Source organism: Crocodylus siamensis, chromosome 7, assembly GCF_052110815.1.
Source record: "Crocodylus siamensis isolate JL-2025a chromosome 7, ASM5211081v1, whole genome shotgun sequence".
Taxonomy (NCBI): Eukaryota; Metazoa; Chordata; order Crocodylia; family Crocodylidae; genus Crocodylus; species Crocodylus siamensis.
This window is the reverse complement of record NC_143401.1, coordinates 80109493-80131690: the sequence shown is the minus strand read 5'-3', so window position 1 is coordinate 80131690 and position 22198 is coordinate 80109493. Positions and strand designations below refer to the sequence as shown.

General features: G+C 42.3%; 1 protein-coding gene across 4 annotated transcripts in view; it reads right to left on the bottom strand.

Moving 5' to 3' along the window:
- FAM53B (family with sequence similarity 53 member B) overlaps positions 1 to 22198 on the bottom strand; it is a 158256-nt gene that overhangs the window by 6000 nt on the left and 130058 nt on the right. The window lies entirely within an intron of this gene.

The following is a 22198-nucleotide window of genomic DNA, read 5'->3' as shown; positions in this document are numbered from 1 at the left end:
CTAGGGAGGCAAAATGTTCTATTTCGTCTAGGAGCGCTCCCTGCAAAAGCAAAACGGTCTCTTCCTGTACGCTTTCTAGCTGTTCTGCCAACAATTGCTTCATGGTAGAGGTGTTTTTTAATGAGTAGATGATGGGGAAGCAGACCAGGCATTAAAAGGTTCTTTAATCAAGCAGAGAGAGGCACGACGGAAACCAGTGGTTGCAAGTCAAAACCAGATCAATTCAGCTTAGAAATAAGCAGACAAGGTTCTTTGGGTGAATCTGATGTCTTTTATTAGACCAACTTAAATAGCTGGCCTACAGTTTTAACAATGAGGGAGATTAACTGTTGGAACAAACAACCAAGGGAAGTAGCGGATGTTCATCTCTCGTTGTCTTCAAAGCAAGACCAGATCTCTTTATGGAAGATACGCTTTTAGTCAAGCACCACATGAATCAAAGACACAGGGCTGAAGACAGGTGTAACTGGATGGGATTCTGCGACCTGGGTTTACAAGCAGTCAAACTGCCTGATCCAATGGTCCCGTCTGGCATTCAGATCTGAGGAGATGAATTCCAGCAGAACACAGATGGACTAATTGAACTGACCTTCCATGAGGTCTTCAGAAGACACTGGGAAGAATATTGCTTAAGTCTGTCAAATGGCAGTGATTACATCAGGAAATCCCACCAACAAACTGATCTAACCATGCCCTTATTCCCCTCAAGCCCTTAGAGATGGAAGAAGTTGACAATCCACATTTGTTGCTTGCATTCTCATTAGCTCTGGCATTTCTTCCATTTTCTCTAATGCTTGTTGGATTCAAATGTATTCAGTCAGTTTTGAACGCATAACATGTTACCCCACCCTCACTGCTTTAGGGACCCTAAAACTCAGCACTCCTGCAATTAAATTAACTGCTCCCTGCCATTTGTTGGGATGTTTTAGATGAGCTTTCAGTACTTTGAGCACGTATTTAAGTGCTTCCCTGAATTGAGGGCTATCTTGTACTGTGGTAGCTCAGTGTCATACCTATTTATTAAAGACAGCACAAGAACATGCCTATCTCTCTCCTCTCCATATGAAGCCAGTTATATAGGCGATTCTTTTCTTGTAACTCTTTATTTAGCTCATATGCTGTCGGTTCAAAACGGTTTCAAAACACTGACAATGATGTTTGTTGGCATTTAGAATGACTCACAGAACAATACATACAACATGAGACATTATTAGCCCTTGAGATGCTGCAGGCTGCAAACCTAAATAGTGACACTTTAAAAAAAACAAAATTCTAATTATTTATCTTAATTACAATAAATTGCCTGTGTGATGAAATTCATTGTCAAGCAAGCCATGTGCATCACAAGGAAAATGCAGGCAACTGTGCAAGAGAACAGGAAATCTCTGATCTCAATTCTCCAGTGAGCTGTGAAATGAGGCAAGGACAAAATACCCCTGTGCCCACTAACCGAAAAGTAGACTATTAATTATTAGTTTCCAATGATTCCATCCGTGTCACATGGATCTAAAAATCCACATCAACCAAAACACCAGTTATAGCCATGCACACACAAATGGCTTATGCACGCTGTTTGCAAAATCACCAACATAAAAGCCAACCATGTGATCCTATAATACAAGCATGAACACATTTCACAGAAATCTGGTTCTGGCCCGTCCCCTCTAATCTATTTTTGGGGGTATTTATATAACTCCATCACTGTGGTATCTCTGTTTTTTAGCAGAGCTACTGCAAGATACAGGTGGTTAACATGTTTAGTTCATGGTGATGTCTCATACGTGGAACCATAACTAAGTTACTTCAGGGCTACGATTTATAATTAGCTTGCAAATGGGACAATGTTTGCCCATCAGCAAGAAGGTGATGTCACAGTATGGCACACAAATGTATTTTGGGATGCTGGCATCAAGCATTCCCTATTATATTAGGAGACTGACACAAACCACATTGCTAGTCAGATGATAATGCTCAACAAGGTCTTCTTCACACAAATCTATCCAGCCACATTTGAGATGTTTTTCCGGGTGTACAGTTCGGATTCTCTAGTAATGGCTGTACATATACTCCTAGAGGCTGCAAATCATAGTGCAGAAGCAAAAGAGCTCAGTACAGAGCTGGTCTGGTCAGTGCTCAGCTGCAGTGAATTGGACTTAATTTAGGAAACAGGACAGAGAGCAAATGACCTCAGGAAATACAGTGATTCAGCACGTCTCCCTGACAGCCTCTCCAGGGCAGGGCATCCATGGTAAAGTTGTCCCCTTCCACGAACAGTGTGAATATAATACCTGGGCTGTTTCCAGTCTATGAAAGGATGCAAACCTCTGGACATGAATCAAGCTCATCATAAACCCTGTCATAAATAATCTTTCCAGAAGAGGGCATCGTAGAACATGCAACTCTTAGGTGACTACATCTACTTCTCGATTAAGTACATTCCCTTTGGGGAATATAGGGTACATATTTATACACAGCTTGAACACTGCTAGATACAGCCATTTGAAAGGTTGAGGGGAAGCAATTTGCTGATCCCTGGTGAGGACCATCTATGCCTGCTCTCATGTCCAGGCATATTTTTGTCTCAGCTTCGTATCAGTACATGGAGGAGGTTTCCCTTCTGCTTTTTTTGGCCTTTAAAAAAAACTGGGAGGAACCTTCAACAGAGGGAGGGCAACTGTCAGGCTCTGAGGACACAAGTCATCCTTCAAGGCTCTGTTGGTATCCTATTCCTCAGTTTGATACTTTCTTCAAATCTCCTTTAGCCTTTCTCAGGCCAAAACAAGAAGGGCTCATTACACCCAGTATGCATCTCATGGCATCTTAAATTGCCATTCATATCTGTCTTCAACAAAGTCATCCTGCCTCCATGTCTACAACAGATAGACTCATACTCCACAAGCTTCGTGTCTCAGCAAGCAGCAGATTTTCATGTGAAACCTGGATTATTTTTTCTTTCCCCTCCTTCCTTTTTTCCCCCAAAGTCTGAGACTGGCCCATGGACAAAGATCTTCCCAGAACATCTTGAGGAGTATTCAGAAGACTATAAATCTGTCTAAGGAAATGCCAGTGGCAAAACCTGTGTTTTTAGGGAGATCTACAGTAGGACTCTGCTCTTACTGCAACAACCAAGACATTTTAAAAAACCTACAGTCCCCTTTACTCTGCTGACTCAAAACTTTGTGGCTACTTATCTCAGTTACTCTATAAACAAAGGTCTGCCACAGCCAACACAAATGTTTAGTGTCCCCTTTTGAGAGGAAATTAGGTAAAACTACTGGCCAAAGGCTACACATGCCCTCTACTTGTGGAAGTTATTCTCTTCTGTGATTTATTCTCTTCCCTTTCCATATGGCCATCTCTTGCTTTTGCACCACAGAAATACATGACTCCAGAAGGGGGCAAGCTCTGATGAAAGCCAGATGTGTACATTTTTTTAAAGCAAAACCACATGTTTGGGGGGGATCCCCCCCTCCTCTCCTAGCCAGTTGACCTGCTACTTACATACCAATGTTTAGTTGTGGGTGTTCAGGACATGAATCTATCCATGTGCTCAGTGAAGAAAACATCTGTGGTGAGTGAAGATACTCATCTGATAAACATTTCAGAAAAGACTGGACACTGAAGGAGATAAGTATGTTGCAACTAGCCAATCAACTGATTTAGATGAGCCCAGTTCCACAAATACTCACTTTTTTAATGTGGGGCTTGAGTGTGTCAAAAACTTGAAGCATATCTGCAGGACACTGAGGTAGCAGGTCATGGGTTCCTAAGTTTCAGGGTGAGAGCATTTGATTTAAAAAAACCAAACATTGTGGGCTTCACTGGTATATCTATATAATAGCCAGTGGGTGCATCTATATGTACACTTAACCGCGCAGTACACTCATTTGGCTGTAGTGTAAAGCGTCAAAGTCTACATGTGAGATGCTATTAGACCACCACCAACTAATTTTTGCCAACCTGGGGCTGCTCTATCCCAGCTCAAACTGCTGCAGTCCTGGATGCAGTGTCTGCATGTACACCCTGGACAGCAGCAGTTTGAGCATCCACACATGCCATTAAGGTGCCATGATAAACTCCGGCTCAAACTGCTGTGGAAAAAAAGGCACACACTTTCCAACTACTTTGGAAAAAAGGCAAAAAAATGGTATGTTTTTAACAACAGAAACCCAAGGCACTTGCGCTAAACCTATACACATCAAGCCAGATTCTATTCCATCCATTTGGCCTGTAAGGGTACTTAGGCACCTAGTTGTGATTCTGTTCCACCCTGTTCAAGTCCCTGGACATCCAGAACAGATCTACTTTTGCAACACATCATCATCTGACCTTTAAGACTGAGTCATAAAAAAGCAGCAAGGAGCAAGGGAACTCACTCACCTTTTGCAATAACTGTTTTCCAAGGATTCAAGCAGGTGGAATAGAATCAAATTTAGGTGCCTAAGTCCACTTACACCTAATAAATGGAATGGAATATGACCCTTTGATCAACCCTGAAAGCTTTAATTTATATCTTTGAGCACTGTGTTAAATGAAGCATCCTAGTAAAAACAAGTTATTGAAGGGGATCTCACAGATGCTGAGTTTTAAAAAGAAGGCATGCCTTAGCCTTCCACCAAACGAGGAGTCCCTGCAGACTCCAACTCGAGAGGCAGCAGAGGTAGGTTTTGATCTCATTGTCACGGCTATACATCTACTGTGCTAAATGGAGTAGGACCTGCTTGGATCAGGTCTGGGCTTGTGCCAACCAAGAAAATGAAATATGAAATGTTTGGTGTATGGGCACAGACAGTCAGCAAGGGAGGGTCTTTTGGGGGCAGCAGAAAACAATGGACTGCTCTGCCAGCACCTTTCTCACTCTTGCTTGTGCAACTTGTGAACCATGTAAGGTGAACAGACTTTGGAAGGTGACTGATAAAGAGTAGCTGGTAGTGCCTTAGATCAAATAGAAATGGCTTTTTTCTTTAGAACAAAACTCTCAGTGTCTCAAAAGTCACAAGTCCATATGAAAGTCAAGGCACTATCCTTAGGAAGAGGTAGCTGCTTGGAAGAACTAATCTCTCTAAACTGAGAGGTGGGACAAACCTTCTTAAATTTGAAATCACCAAGCTGATTGACATTTTTGGGTTAATTCTTTACAAAGACCTTAAATGTGTAGTCACATGAGACCCACAACCAGGACAGTCTTCAGCCTGCCTCTAGGAAGCAGTAGATGGATGTGTCCAATACCTGTGAAAAGATGGGTTTTCTAAAACGGCTGGTGACAACACATTCTCCATTCTGAAAAGCAGCTGACTTTTTAGGTCACTCTAGGTGCATCTACATGTGCATTAAGGTACTTTTCTTAATGCACATTAAATTTCGTGCATCCAATGTGAAGAACTAAACAAATGCACATTAGGCTGCCTTAACGCACAGTACCGCATGTACATGGTTTTAAGTGACGCTTAATGCGCAGTAAAATAGGCTACTGCATATTAAAGCACACGTGTAGATGGACCCTCTGAGGAAACTACAGTATAGCTGAAGTACATCTCCACTTTAAGCAGTTTTCTTCCCATGAATGTTGGAGGGCCCTATTTCTGTGGTAAAGACTATCATATATCAAGTCTATATGAACCGCAATTAGATTTCCAGAGACACTTTTAATATTATTAAATGCTCCCTGAATTTTGTACCATGTCTTGGATCATCATGGATTCCCTCACGAGTTCTCGAACTGTGGTGTTTCATTATCAGCGGTGAATTTGGTGGGAGAACTGGTCATTCACGTATTGGAGAATTTTCTCAGTGCCATAATGACATAGGAACCCATTTTCAAAAGTGATGTAGGCAACTGGAAGCCTAAGTCTACTTACAAATCAATGGGATTTAGGCACTTAAAAATGCCTATGTTTGCTTTATGGAACTTATCCCCCTAGGTCAGGGCTGTCCAACTTGTAAGCAGCCATGTGCCACGTGCCCCATGAGCTGCACCAGTGAGACCACATACTGCAAGGGTCACAGGCCCCACAGGCTACATGCTGCGCATGCCTAGGCACACCCTCCCCACACAGTGTGCATGCACAGTGCTTCCCCCCCCTGCACTACACAGATAGGCAGCCTCCCCACACCATACTTTGTGCAGTGCTTTGCCTGACCTTTGGCTGCCCAGACATGAGCCGCCCTGCTGCACCATGCTGCAGAGGTGCTCGGGATTGCTAGCTCACCATGCACTGCAAGTCACGCTGCGCAGCCCTGCCCATATCCCATTCTGCCCCATGGCGCACAGGCCAGCAGCAGAAGCTGGAGAAGGGAGGCAGAGCATAACTAAGACCCCAACTTCTGCTGCAGCAGGTGGCCAGGGGAGGACCCAGAAGCCTCATGTCACCACCGTATAGGCCATTAGTTGGACAGGCCTGTCCTAGGTCTTTCAGGAACCTTTTGAGCATGTCAGCCATGGACCTAATGCTCCTCCATCCATCAACTCATTAGATATGAGCTTAAATAAACTGACAAATATTGTGGTGTTAACTGTTCAGATAAATAAGTGCCACAGTGGTCAAGGACATTTTATGGGGGATTTGGAGCTGCTCAGAAGAGATACAAGCAAAATGTAGTTCATAGTATGAAAAAGTAAGAGGCCCTCTGCTTAAAAGGGACTCACCATAAGCCTACCTAAATATTCACCCAAATTTTGCATTTGTGTTGCACCTGGCAAAATTCTAGAGCCATCTATACAGTTCTACTTTTATACTGTAACATTCACAGCTTAATTTGTCTGCCCTGCAATCCAGTCACCAGCACAAAAAGCTGGCAACCTAAGTTGCTACAGAAAATAGTTTTTCTTATCCATAAGCTGAAAACCTTTTATGATGTCAGGTTATAGCATAACTTCCCATCATTCCTAATGAACAAGGATCATTGGTACACAGTTTTATAAACGAAGCACTGTTTGTAAAGTAGATGTGCCAACACTCAATTTAGACAGCAAGTTTTCACAGGCATCAAGTTTCTGTGAAATCCCATGTGTTACTAATCCTCATAGCATTGGTCTGAGGGTAAAGTTAGGAAAAGATGGCACTATGACAATTCAGTTGGCTGGCATGCTGAGGTGGCTGCAGCTGTCCACTTTAACAGGAACAGAAGCCCTGCTAATCTTGATGTCATAAACTTTGGCAGGCTCCACAATATGCCAGTTACCAGGTAACAGATGAAGGGTACTCATTTTGCAGACAGCATTGCAAAGGAGGTGGCTTTCATTTAACTAAATTTCATCTCTTCCTTCTCCACGCTTTAAGGAGATGAATATTCTCTGCATGCTAGGATCAAAGGTGTAGCCCACCTGGTCCTCAAAGGAACTTTTCACTCCTGCACAGTTTCAAAACACATGCTTTGTTTGCCTTTCCTGCATTATAGAATCAGTCACCAGGCTTGTCTTTGAACACAAACAAATTTTTTTTTATAACAAAAGTAAATGCGCCTTCCCAAAGTGCACACATCTCTCGCAGCAGCGCCAAAGTTAACATCTGATTCAGATTATGACATTCTTTCAAGTCACCTGGCTGCAGATATGCACTTGGGCTCAGTTTGTACTCCCGGAACTTGCAAAGCTACCAGTGACATTTCCTGTGTGAAGAGCAGGTCTGGGTTGAACAGTAAATATTATATATATATATATATATATATATATATATATAAAATGTCCCAGAAAAAAGAATCATAGTTTCTGAGATAAAAGAACTCAGCTGTGTTAGCTACACTTTGTGCAGTCAGAGTAAGCCAGATCTGCAGTTACTGCCAAGGAGTTTGGGACCTAATCCAAAACCCACGGAAGTCAGTGGAAAAAATGCTATTGACTTGAATGCACTTTGGATTGGGTTCTCACAGTGGAAATCAGTGAGTCGCATACAGTTCAGCATCATACACCACTGATCAAGGGGCTGTTAAGTGCAAGACCAGTCTTCACATATAAGTTACAACTGAGCCCCTCTGGCTTTTCTGTTTGGTATGTGTATTTTTATTGAAACACTCCGTAAAACATCTCCTTTGCTATGAAGTACTACTGGCTCAACTTCTAAATCTGTTTCAAAAGACTTTTCTCAAACAGGCAACAACATCAAAAGTTGCAGGCAATACAGAATAGGAGTTGTCTGTACACACACCATGGCATGAGATAAAAAGGGCTGTTTCAACTTCAGTCTTAAACTTTTCGTACTATGTAATATTAGTCAAATCAACCAAAAACACCACTCTGTTTTTGCCAAGTTACCCTAGAAGAAAACTGTTTGTCCTAATAATTTTGGGTATGTCACTGTATCTCAACAGGAACTGCTAAGCCAGTGATAAGGTTATTATATATGTGGCACAGAAGAATTTTTTTTAAGTGAGGATCTGCAATATTTTTGTGATGATGAAGCCCAAATTTCCACCTGCTGTCTGATATCTGAGCTGCCTGGTGAGCAGATGTGAATCAGAAGCTATATTCAATGTGGTGTCTGTTCTAAATTCATCTGGATTTTTTTTTTTTATTTATTGGATTAAAAGTGCTGAACTGGCAACTCCGGAAAGTAAAGTCCTCTATTTATATTCACCAAACAGATATATCACTGACGGAGGCACTGCAAGCTTACCCATAATGCCTTCACCAGTCCTTGGCTGGACAGATCACCTCAAAGCCAGCAGTATAGTTTGTTCCCTGTACTCACTCATCCATCCCTTGGCCTCCTCCAAGACTGTCCATAAAGCTGCCATGTAGGGCATATTACGTTTTTGTGGCATTACCACTTGCCCACTTGGAGCAGGCCTGACACCAAATACATTTCATGTAGCCCAGTGAGCTGCTGCTGGGTGCATAGTTTGCATAAGCCAGGGGCAATTATTTTGGGCAGGAGGGCTGCTTACTGAGTTTTGGCAAGCCATCGAGGGCTGCATGACAGGCAGGCGGGGCAGATAAATATTAATGTTCTCAATTTTTAGGGGCCTCGCAGGCCGGATAGAATGGCCTGGTGGGGGCCACATTTTGCCTACCCCTAGCATAAGCTGAATGTGAACCACTAAGGCGTTTGATAGCCTGTTATATATATTCAAGTCATCAATATGTCCTTGGCTCTGCCTCTCAAAAGTTTGAAAACCCAGCTGCTCAAAGAAAGAATACACATAATCCTACAAATCTAGGAAGCTGCTAACAAACTATCAGAAAACAGCCCCAAAGAGAAAATAAGAGTAAGAAAAGCCAAGTAAGTAAAATACCTAAATTCTCCTCCTTGCCTCAGAGCTCAGGAGCTACTGATTCCTCCAAAAGGTTCAACTGGAAAAGTGCCAAAGAACAAAGCATCAAGGCCAATCTGAAGGGGCTACAGTGCAGCTCCCCTATGTTAATGTAGTCAACTTTCAAAGCACATTTTTTTTTTATCATGGGCTTAAACCAGGCCCTCTTGCACAATTGCTATAAAAATAAAGCACAGTATCTCCTGGTTAGCTTAAACTTTACTCTGTCCTGGTTCAGTATAGTGCTTGCCTCTTTACACAGATGTCAACTGAAAGACGCTCATTGATTTCATAAGGCAGACCCTGTCAGCATAAAGTTCCTCACATGAATTAGGGTTCCTCTTTACACGGTTGTACCCCCCACCACTCCCTTGGAAGAAGCTGCCATATGAGCAATTGAAGTGAGACAGATGATCTAAGAAGAAGCACCCTCTACTCAATATCCAAGAATCTCCAAGCATACAGTAATGTCATGCATATACCACTGGGAATAATTTTAACAGGCGATGTTCACTGCAAAGTACATCTAGTTAGATAACAGCCCTAATTGTCTGGGGTTACACTGGCATTTTCCAGCCAGATTGTACTTAAACTCAGTTCTGGACAAGCATTCCTTGGAGCTGTTTGTAGGGCATTCCTGCTTCCCTATTCCTAATCTTTTTTCTTCCCGTCTCAATCCATCCTCCAGATAATCAGTGGTACACAACTCTGATAGACCACACTTGGTTTTTACAATGTACATATACATACAGGTTCAGCATTACCCAAACATGCCTAGACAAGCCAAGGCAAGTTATGCTGGCTGCTTCTGGGCCCTTTTCTGGTTGAGTGTTTAAACAAGCCTGGGAATGTTATTTTAATGTAACGTTTTCTATTTCAGGTACAGTAGCTATGTTTATCTGTCTCATTTTATGAAATATTACTTTTTCTCTCCAGTGAAATTCTGCTGTCACTGTCACTGCCAAACTCTATCTTGAATTCAACAGGAGCTGAACTTATGTCACTTGTAGCAAAAACTGACTCCTGGTGTTTTTTCATTTGGTTTCACATAAGAGTGATACCACCTGTATGTTCCACTGTAAAATGCTTATGGAGCGAGCAAATCATTAGTAATAGTGGAGTTAATATAGAAGCAAAAAGCAATTATTATTTTTATTGTGATACTTCTGCATGTAGTACCTCTGCCTGACCTCCAGGGGTGCTACAAATTTAACTTAAACAAGAAATCAGATGTAACATTTTTTTAAAATAGTGGACGTGGTACACTAATTCTGCCAACCCTAATTCATGTGAGGAACTTTATGCTGACAGGGTCTGCCTTATGAAATCAATGAGCGTCTTTCAGTTGACATCCATATGCTTCGGATCAAGTGTATGTTTTAGTACCCCCACCATCAATGCCAGTACTCAAGGGTGTGAAATTCTTCAAAAATATAAATGTTTGCAAAACTGAGCTTAAGTTTGCAGCCGAATGCTTCAACAAGGAAGTAACTATTTGCAGCTGGGGCCACTGCTTTCAGTGGAAGGTTTTGGCATGCAAGGGATACACAAGTAGGCTTGGATGCCAACATTTTCAAACTCAGGTGCCAGGGTCTATGTATAGGCACATAGATAAAAGTGATCTGACTTTTCTAAGTGCTGAACCCGTGCCATTTCTATTGATGTGGGGATTTGCTGAATGACTTCTCCAACATCTGAATTTAAAATATTTGTCCTAACTTTTTAGGAACACAGCATTGTCTTGCTCACATTTCATAACACACACAGAGCTGCCTGCATTTGAAAGCTTGTATCTGGAACTTTAGGTGCAGAGTAGTCAACTTTTTAACTGTTTATTCCAGGTTAAATATTTTTCAAGATCTAAGAGATTTAGCATTCCCATCCCAAAGTGACTCTATAATGCACAGCTGCTGAAGTGACAACACTTACTAGCTCAGTGTCTGATTCAAAACCTAGTGAAATCTATCAGTCTTTCCATTAATTTCAATGGACTTTGGACCAGATACTTAATTCTTTCCGACTACTGTGATTGTTTTTAACACAGAGAGTTATACATGGAGACTGAAAGTGGAACACTGGCAATCTGAACACCAGGAAAGCTAACAAACTTCATAACAGTTTCTTCATAAAACCCTTCCTCCCATAAAACATAAAGCATAAGTCCTTTTCTCCAATGACATTCCAAAAATGTTTCCATCAAACACAGAATCCCCAAGTGGAAATGCTAGAATAAATATTAATGTGACTAAGATCCTCCAGGTGAAACATGTGGAATGGTTTTTGCACAAACACTTCTTTTCCAAATAGGTTATTGCCACAATTTTCTTGTTGAAGATGTAATGAATACTAAAAGCCATCAACAATACCAGTTCTACCTACTAAACTGTCATCGCCTCCCATTAGCACACAGTGCTACAGTTTCTTCATATAGCTGAAAATAACACTCTGTGAGAGAAACTGAGAACTGAACTGTGGGTGGAAAGTATTCCGCCTTCTCATGCTGTAGAGAAACCTTGCTAAGATGGAACAACTCCATCAGCCCGTCCTTAGAATAGCAGCCACCATTCTCAAGCATGAAAATGATCTTCAGTAGAATAAGTCATCCCCTGTCCCTGGGGGATTTCTTTGCCCTGCCTGGCTTTAAAGCACTCTTTGATGCAATCGTTTCTCTTTTTTTATAAGCTTTAGTTTCCATAATATACCTTCACCCACAATCCAAAATTCTTATCTGCCACTGATCATTTGTATCATAATGAGAAGTGCGTGGCATTTATTTCATTCAAATGCTTTATTCAAGCTTTTAGAGAGAGAGAGATGGAGGGCATGTGGTCTATATGAAACAAACAAACAAAATGTTTCCTTTTAAAAAAAAGTTTGCCAACTTCATTATAGCTTGACTGGCACTATTAGATAGTATTCAGGTTCCACGTATTGCTATTCCATTCCCTGTTTAGGCATTTTCATAATTCTTTTTCAAACTTTCAACATCAGGAATATATATTTGGGGGCTGGTTCCAGAGTTTGATGGTGATTTTTTTTTCCTACTCTAAAAATTTAAGTAAAAATGTTTTAAGCCAAGGGAAAAGAAAAAAAAAGTTTCCAAAAATAAAATTCTTGCAACCCCATTGTGTAAGTGCCTGGGATCAAAATGCTGAAATGCAGCTGGAAAATAGCCTTCACTGAGGCACAGAATGTGTCTGCATCATCTTTTGAGTGAAGACCCTTGAAAACGGTATGCAGAAATGCCCAGTGTATTTCCACAGAGGCTTTTGCTAACATGGGCTGTATTGGGCAGCTCAGCTGCATAATGTAGAGTCCTGCCTGCTCAGCTTCTGCCTACTTTGAAAGGGTCTGAAGGAGTTAGAAAGGGCTGCCATGCACTTTTGCAATATGTACATGGCCACAGCTGAGTACTCAAGCACTGGTCATCTTTCAGTATTGTTTTCTTCTATGAAATACTTTACAAAAACTCCATTAAGAGACCACCACAGTTGTGTAGCTAAGAGTTATCTATGTCGATTTATATTACAGCCAGCTTGTAATTACAGCTTCATAAACAGATTTATATGTGTGTATTGTCATGTTTGTTATGTGCCCACACTATGGACTGTCAAAGACAGTCATTCTCCTATAAACTACAAGGAACACAGTACATGCTTACACATCCTGATGTACACTTGATTGCTTCTGGGAAGCAACCAGAAAGCTTACATGCACTGTCAACTTCATGAAAACCAAAATACTTTACCAACCTATCTAAGCCAACCAGCTGCTCCTCCACACATTACAATTAGAGGGCACTGACTGGAGGCGGTTGAGCGGTTCCCTATCTAGGTAGCCACATTTCCCAAATATAAACATAGATTATATCTGCCAGTGCTACCTTTGAACGTCTTTGAAACCATGCCTTCACTGATCATGATATCAGGACCCAAACCAAACGTCTTGTCTACGAGGCTGTTGTCATCCCTAGCCTACTGCATGGGTGTCAAACGTGGATGACGTAACAGAAACACCTGAAAGCATCGTAATGTTACTATTAACAATGTCTTCTGAAAATCCTCCATATCAGTTGGAAGGACAGAAGAGCTAACACCAGCTTTTGACTCAAGTAAACACCACCAGTATTGAAGTTGTGTTTATACAGCGCCAGCTCCATTGGACAGGGCATGTCATAAAGATGCCTGACAACTGGCTCCCAAAACAGGTCCTTTACTCCCTATTCACCCATGGTCACTGTTTTAGATGTAGGCAAAAGGGATTCAAGGACATCTTGAAGGCCAATCTGAAGAAATGCGATATGAGGAGTGGGGAAAAATAGAGTCAGCCAATGGGGCTAGCTACATATGAGGAGTAAGCTATACCCTGAAAGCCACACACCAGATGTGCCCCTTTTCAACAGAGCCCCTTCCATGGGCACCAGTTCCTCATGGGGCTACTTATACTGGTGCAATTTGTATTTCACAGCTCCCACATGGCTGTGCTGAGGGCACAGTACAGTCTTGTGTAGTAGAGTGGATGTCCCTGATATTTTAAGCCAGCTGGATTCTAGTCCCATCTCTACCAGATGTGACCTGATACAACTTCCCCATGCTTTTGTTTGTAAAAATTACATGAAGGAGAGTTGTCTTCTCTCTAGGTAAGGGTATAAGGCCCTCCTCGGTAAGGGTTGAGATCTACAAAGAAATACTAACACTTGTCCATAGCAGAGGCAAGACCAGAACCCAGGATTTTCTGGTCAATGAATATTTTGAGGGAGGCTCGCCTGCTCAGGAGTGAGATCTGTCCTGAGATGCAGGCAGGCATGACAAGGCTGCAGTCGAGTCACTGAGGCATTGCAGATGAGCATATGAAACAGAAAATCCAGGCGATCATAATCATCATACAGTACTTGGACAAAATTTAACAGACTGGTCTATCTTCACAGTGCAAGCACTAAGAAATGGAATAGGCAAAACACACAGGCTGACTGGAGAAAATAAAATTCAGCTCTTGAAACTTTTATTTTAATTATCTAAGGTCTGATTAGAAATAGCAGTCAAGAAACCTATTTTCTTTCTAAGTGTCTGATTTCTAATCTGATCAGCACCCTGACAAATCCATAGCTGAAATGAAATACATTAGTGCATTGATTTGCTGTGCTAACTCCAAAGCAGGACTCTAATCTTTCTAACTGCTGGCAGTACTGGATTTCTAATTTATATCAAGACTACGAACTTTGGAGCCTGTTTCCAAAGGATGCTGAAAGATGTGGCTGTCTTACTTGAATCAACAGTAATTGGCTAGTGCCGCCTTCATAGAGTAGAGCAATGAGAAAAAAGACAGGAATTCCAAGATCAACATTCAGACTGGAGGAAAGGAGGCAGGCAGATTTTATACTGACATTACTTTTCCTTCGAACAAACTTTCAAGTGATGAATGAAGTGTCAGAATAAAATATGACTGAAATTCTTGAGGAAAAAAAACCCACAGAAGACAGTTATAAAATTCTTGGAACACAAACAGAATAGTACAAGTGTGGCATGGAGCTGGGTTATACCTGGAGAAACAGACCCAGATACGGGCTTCCCTCGCTTTATGCTGTACATGCGTTCCTGGAAAATGGCGCATAACTCCAATTTGCATAAAGGGAGCCCACTTTACAATGTAACGAATAGGGATACGTTCCAAGACATTGACTGTACTGACCCCCCAGACCCATTTCTACCACTTCTGTTTTGGTACCCACCAACAGTACACACAAGCACAGGGTGGTAGTGGATGTTACCATAATGGGGACGGCAACTACAGAAACCCGTGTCACAGACAGCGAGCGAGGAGCACAGATCCACACTTGGAACTATATTTTGATGCGGGTCACTCCCACAATGCATCGCACAGAGCTGACTGCAGGCTTGCACTACGCCGATTGCATAAGAGTGAATTTACCTCGCATATAACAAATGTTTGGTCTAAAAAGGATCATTGCATAAGAGCGAATTTGCACATACAGAACCTGCATAAAGTGAGGGAAACCGGTATTGCTGTATCAAGGAATTCTGACCCATCCACTCTTTTCTTTCTTCAGTGACTAATTTATACCTGTTTACTCCTTTCAACTGCTTCAGCTCTTACTTAACTCTCTGGAGCACCCCGATGGGTCAAAAAAGCTCTGCTCCATGCCTATGGCTTCCTTTGCTGTGCTAGAAGTGTGAGAAGAAACTGGGGAATGAAAGGGAGGAGTCAGAAGATACTTTGTCTCTAAAGTAATGTACTACCCAGTCACACTGTGATCTGAATTGGGGTTTTATAGGCCTTGAAGAAAGACTGAAGTTTAAAAAAAAAATCTTGCTATATAATACTTAATAATACTTCCAGGCTCCTCTGCAGTGCTTTGGATTCACACACCTCAAAGCATTTGGAAAGAAGGCTTCACTCTCATTATTTTACAGATGAAAAAAATGAGGCACAGAGTTGAAAAGTAACCTGTCCCTGCTCACCTAATGAGCCAGAGGCATATCTGGGAATAGAAATGAGGTCTCGCAGTCCAGGGCTCTGCTCACGAGACCACGCAGCAATAACAATACTGATTCAGTCATGCTGATGCCATTCCATGTGTGGTCTCAGCACATCACATTTTTTCCTCATCAAAGATTGTATTTATCTCTAGAAATAATTAGGGACCAGATTACAGTCTGGCCTGTGCAGGCACACATAGTATAAAGTAAGATCTCCCTTTGACCCTGCAGGACTTTTCACTTATAGCTATCTAATTAATCTTGTACCGCACCCCCATCCCCTGTCTCCGTCCCCATGTAACTGAGCAGAGAGTAGACAGCGGAGAGCAAGAATGAATGGGTGAGCCAATGCAGATGGGATAGCATGATCATAGGAGCTAGTCATTATCTGACCTAGACCTGTAGCAGACCACTGAGTGCTGGAAGCCAATGGGAAGCAAGTTGCTTGAAAATGTTGTTTCTTGGAAGTTCGATTTCTCCCCTGGGTTCCCACATGTGAGTTTTCCCTAAAATATGATGAATCTGGCCGTTTATTTTGATTAAGATATAAGTGCCACTGTACACGGCAGGTACGAGTAAGCTGTTTGATGAGTCAAACCATTTCTTGTTTTCAAATTACACAAAGAGAATGAAAGAACAATCTGAGACATCTAAACCCTGGAGGTTTCACTTTTCTGCTGTCACTACTGAAACCACAAGTATCTAAGTATGTCAACTTCAAAGAAAGCTGGTACAAAACAAGTACAGCAACTGCAGGGCTTGCTGCTTTATTTCAGTCCTGGTTCTCCTGCAAGCCTTCAAGCCAGATGCTATCTGATTTGGAGACAGGGAGATAGTTCAGAAGAAAAACCTACAATTCTTGAAAACAGAATGGGTGAACACCTGGCTTCATTAAAATCAATTACTAGATTTCCATTTACTTCAATGAAGCCAGGATTTTTCACTAAGGGACCTCTCATATGATTTCACTTAATGTTTTCCAGAACCTGCCACTGGTAAGAGACATCTCTCACTTCCTCCAGGCTCCTGGAGACTGCTCAGTATTTAGCCAATATAACTTTGTATACTGTTCAAGTACTGTCCAAGTATAATGTGGTTGTACTGTTGACAAGTGCCTTTCCTGAATATGCTCCTCATGCAAGCTGATGATAATATATGCAGGCAAGAAGAGGAAGAAACCTAGAGCCTTTTGGATTTAGAACTCAAAACCAGACCAGCTGCTACAGGTTTGGCAGGTGGCAGAAAGTGCAATCATTATTCCTTCAGACCATCAAAATAGAAAACTGCTTCTATTGAAAATTTATCAGTAACACATTATGCAAACAGGTCAGGGAGATACGGATGAGGATTTTTGGAATGGAAGAGAGGAAAGCCCCAGCAACAGAATTCATTTGCACTTATCATATTTTCCATTCCAAGGTTAGCTGTGAAGACGATCCATTCTGAGATACCGCCAGGGCCTGAACAAATTATCTCGATGTCCAGAACAGCACTGCCGTCCCATTGGACACAACTGACGACTCCAGATGCCTGCTTTCCCAGTGCACTGTCTCACTGTGTAGAGCACCTCTAATAAGGTACAATGTGTCACTGTTACATTGCAGTTGTTTTCACAGTTTGCTTTTTTATCTCCTTCCAGTCTCATGCAGTAATGAAGGGAAATATTTACATGCTCCCAAGCTTAATTTTGTAGCAACAGACACCAGCATTTAGATGCTGGTGTTGATGTTTCATTGAGACCTATAACTTTAGTAGATATTTTACCCTTATGCTGTTAAGTGATTTTGAGAAACTGCTTTATCAAGACTGAAAATTAACTGCTCACCTACCAAGTTCTCTCACACTGTTATAAGAGAGTTTGAGTATTTCTTTAAAATTCAACCAGACTTTAGAACCAGCAGCTTTTACTAATTTTGTTTTCAATTTAACTCGTCTGTCTGTCATTCTCCCATGACTAGGAAGAACTTGGTGGTGCAAAAAGACAAAAATGGGGGTGTTAATGTGACCCATCTTGTGATGTGTCAGCCTGGAATGACCATTTAAATCAGTAGAGACCAACCCTTTTCAGCCACCCAGAGTGCCACTCCAATCCCTTTCCACTGCCCAATCTGCTGCTCTACTTTCTACTCCCTACTATGTGTTCCTTGCCCAATCCCCTCCTCTGATTTCTACTTCCTGCCTGATCTTCTGCTCTGCTTTCTGTTTCCTATCCTATCTGCTGATGTGCTGCCTGTCCCCTCCCTGCTATGTCAAGTGCCATACACAGAGTCTCTTCATGCCACTTGTGGCACTCATGTTGCAGGTTGGCCAGCCCCGATTTAAATAATCTTCCACTTCAGCAAAAAAGAAACAAACCAGGCATTTGTGTGTACAATTGCAAGGGGAATTGTAGACTAAAGGCTGTAGCTGGAGAAAGATCAAATTATATACTGATGGTTCCCATGTATAAAGATGCATATCAATCAGTCCACTTAGCCTTTACTCTCCCTTGCTTCTACCTTGAGATATAAGGCATTCTCAGTATTCCATGTTTTATAGCCTATAGTTGTGTGTAAGGGTTTGAAGCACCGATTTTGAGGAATCCTTGGATAAATGGTTACTTGTAAATGCAGGTGTGAGGGTTCAGCCAAGACGTAGCTGGCTGGGCCTGCAGGCAGGCCTGGAAGGGCAAGCAGGAGGTCAGCTAGGTTGGGGTACAGATTACTGGGGCATCAGGTCAGGGTCCGGATCAATGGAACAGGGAGCACAGGACCAGATTCCAAGACAGTCAAAAGGGGATCTGAGAGACATAGTCTGGAGTGTGGCGGCAGTCCCTCAAAGTCAAGGATGATGTCCGTCAGGCTTGATGGATCCTCAGGTGACTGAGGAGCCCTATTCTGGATGCACACATTCTTCAGCAATGGGGGCATGTTGTTGCACAGGGGAATGGGATTTGCAGCCCCCAGTTGGTCTCCTCCTCCTTACTCCGCCGCCACCGTTCCACCTCGGTATTGAGTTGTTGGGCCTCAAAGTGGCATGCACCTTGGTAGACCAGGTGGCAGCACACCAAACAGTCAGCACCTTGCTCCTCCCAGCTGTTGGTGTTGATACCTTCATGCTTGAGGGTGACCTTGAGCGTATCTTTGTACCATTTCCTTTTGCCGCCCTTTGAGCATCGGTCATTGGAGAACTGGGAGAAGAGAATCTGGCATGGGAGGTGGTTCTTGGACATCCAGATGCAGTAGCCCCATCCATCAGAGTTGATTTCTCAAGAGCAAGGCTTCAATGCTGGTGGACGCAGCTTCATGGAGGATGCTCATGCTGGTCCTATGGTCCTCCCATTTGATCCCCAGGATTTGATGCAAGCACCGCTGGTGAAAGCTCTCAAGGGTCTTAACGTTCAGTAGCTAGTCCAGGCTTCACTGCAGTAGAGGAGGGTAGTCAGCATGACAGCCTTATAAACCAGGACCTTCACCAACTTATGAAGACCTCTATTTTCAAAAACACATTGTCGCAGCTTGAAGAAGGCGGCCCTGGTGCAGTTGACCTGGTGCTGGACTTCTTCATTGATGGCAGCCCATTGTGAGAGATGGCTGTCAAGATACAGAAAGTGCTCCACGTACTCCAGAGCCTCCATGTCTAGAGCCTCCCCTCCCTGTCTAGAAAGTCTGGAGTGCAAGCCAAGGTCAGAAGCCAGGAGAATCAGAGAGCTGGTACTGAGTTTCAGGGAAGATTAGTGTCAGGAAAATCTAAAGCCAAGTCAGAAGCCAGGAGAACCAGAGAGAGCAGCAAACATGAGGCTTACCAGAGCAGACTAAGATGTGTCAAAACGGACTGAGTGCCACTCTCAGCAGCCATTCCAGTTACAGAGAACTGGAGCAGTTGCATTAGCCTGGGATCAAGGTCAAGTGTGGAAGCTCAAGAGCTCAGTTCAGCCAGGCCTGACCGACCAGAGGCCCCGACAACAGAGGATTGGACTTATAGCTCAGGAAGGACCTCTCATTCTGTGTTCCTATGATTCTAAAATAACCAAGGGATTCACCACTTGAGTTGGTAAGTCCTCATGGCCTAGCAGATAGGTAAAGGAGTAAGCAATAAGAGACCTGGGTTCTATTCTGGTCCTTCCACTGACCTGCTGTATGACCTAACACTAGTCATTTCTCCTGGATTCCCACTGTTCTCTGCGTCTAGCTTCTCCAGTTAGAACATCAGGTCTTTGGAGAGCTGAATGTCTTCTCCAACGAACCCTGTCTAGGACAACGGGCTTTCGCTGCTGGCTATTGTAACACAACTAATAAATAGGCAAGATCATCCAGCGCTACTAAAGAAAAATCTAGTCTCTGAGCATGGAATGTTTTAATTCAAGTTAGAGGAGGACATGTGGCCAGTTTGGTCATCATGAAACCGTACATGTAACACTTTTTCCAGAGATTCACAGAATTTTTGTGGTTCCTTGTCTCATGGATCCCTATGGTTACACTGTGTCTATGCTGAATGTTTATTTTTTCTTTGGGACAGGCATTTACCTCCTGGTGTTTCAGAGGATTCATCACAAAACTATGCTAATTGCCATCACAGCTCCTCTGTGTGCCATTCTACTGGAACACATAAACCAACAATTGGTCAAATTAATTATATCCTTAGTTTTTATCACAATGAAAGAAAATGCACACACTCTTTCCCTCAGTGGGGAAGGGCAATAGATATTAATCATTATTATTACAGAAGCTCCCAGAAACCCATCTGAGATCAGGGCCTTTGTGCTAAGTACTGTACAGGCATTTAGAGCCATGGGGAGCTCTGGCCCTTAAAGGTCTCCCATCTAAATTGACACGAGAGAGAGGAAGAAAAAGTTATTAATCTGTTCTTACAGATGGGGAACTAAAAGAGGTTAGATTATTTGCCCAGCATAATCCAGAGCAAGGGACTGAACTCAGATGCCTCAAGATTATCTTTCCTCTCTATTTCATTATTAATTAGTACAGTTAGTAAACTGTGCATAGACAATAGCCTAATGTGGAGCTCACTCTCTAGCGATCTGGAAGCAGAAAGGCACACTGAAATAAAGGAAGATGTTGGAAGCTGGTAAATTTGGGTGGTAAATTCAAGCCCATAGCTCCAGTAGCACTGAGATGGCACATTTGTTGTTAAGCACTTAGCTGGCTTCCCTCCTCTCACTTTTCAGTGTCACCTTCCACCCTCGCAGCACTGGGGGCAAACCCTGCTCTTACTAACACTGACTTGGTCTGGGATCACATGGGGTGTCAGACCAGGACAGAATCTGGCCAATTCCACAGAGTTAGGATTTAGTGTCCCCACACATCCACAGCACTGGGCTATACATAAGTGGTGCTAAGTTTACTGAATCTGCTCCAGAATAAGCATAGTTTAGTTGCTCTTAAAAGCAGTGTTCTGTGAGCTGTGGCACCATCATCCAGTGGAAGCAGACAGGCAGCTCTTTTAATATCCACCAAAGCAGGCAGGGAGAAAGGTTTCCTATGGATATTGTTCAAGAGCCCAGAAAGCAGTAATGTGCTTTCATTTCTACACGATATACATAAAACTGGAAATTACACTTTGGAAATGTCTTCCATGTCCAAAATGAACACTCTGCTGGCTCATGTGAAGCTTCCAGAGCCAGAATAGCTGCAAAAATGTATTTGCACATGTTTGGAACTGGCCGTTTTTCCATATTCCCTCCAGTTATCCTGTGAATCCCAGGAAGTCAGGCTCCACTCATCAGTAGCTATTTGTCTAACTCAGGAGCACAGTTAATGGGTGCCATGCATGAAGGAAAGAGCCCATCTGCAGAATAACTTGTGCTGGGAATAAGTGGAAATCACTTTCGTGTTCTCTTTAGCCAAGAAAGAATTTGTGAGTCTTGTACATACTAAGAACAATCTAATACGCTTAAATTTAAATTCTCATTGTTTTTAAGAGTCCAAGCAAGATTCTTCTATTATGGCCAAGTTCTATGGATTAAAGTTGCACATTCCTATTGTCTTTATTAGAGTTGTAGTTGTATAATGAGGTAAAGAATTAGCCCCGATACCCAACTGTTAAACTAGAGCTGATCAAAATACAGACTCTGAAGCTTTTTGTCTGCTGAGATTCTGAAATTAGATTTTGCTCAAATTTGTATTGAAGACAAAAATCTTGAAATTATTTGCAAAGTAAAAAATATTGAATATTTGAAATTTATTCTCTGTAGTTTTATATTGCTATCTATACCTTATTTCCTTGCACACAACACACTTTCCCCCACAAAAATCAGCAGCTGGAAATCGTAATACATATGAGAAATATGTTAGCAGAGTTTCTTCCAGTTACAGACAAAAGTGAAAGCAAAATTTGCACTTAACTCATAGGGAACAGAACAATAAGCACACTCTGCTCCCTAGCTGTTGCTACATAGGTACTTAGTACAAAAAAACTTTTTAAATTCGTTCTGATTTTCAAAAACAAGTTGAGTA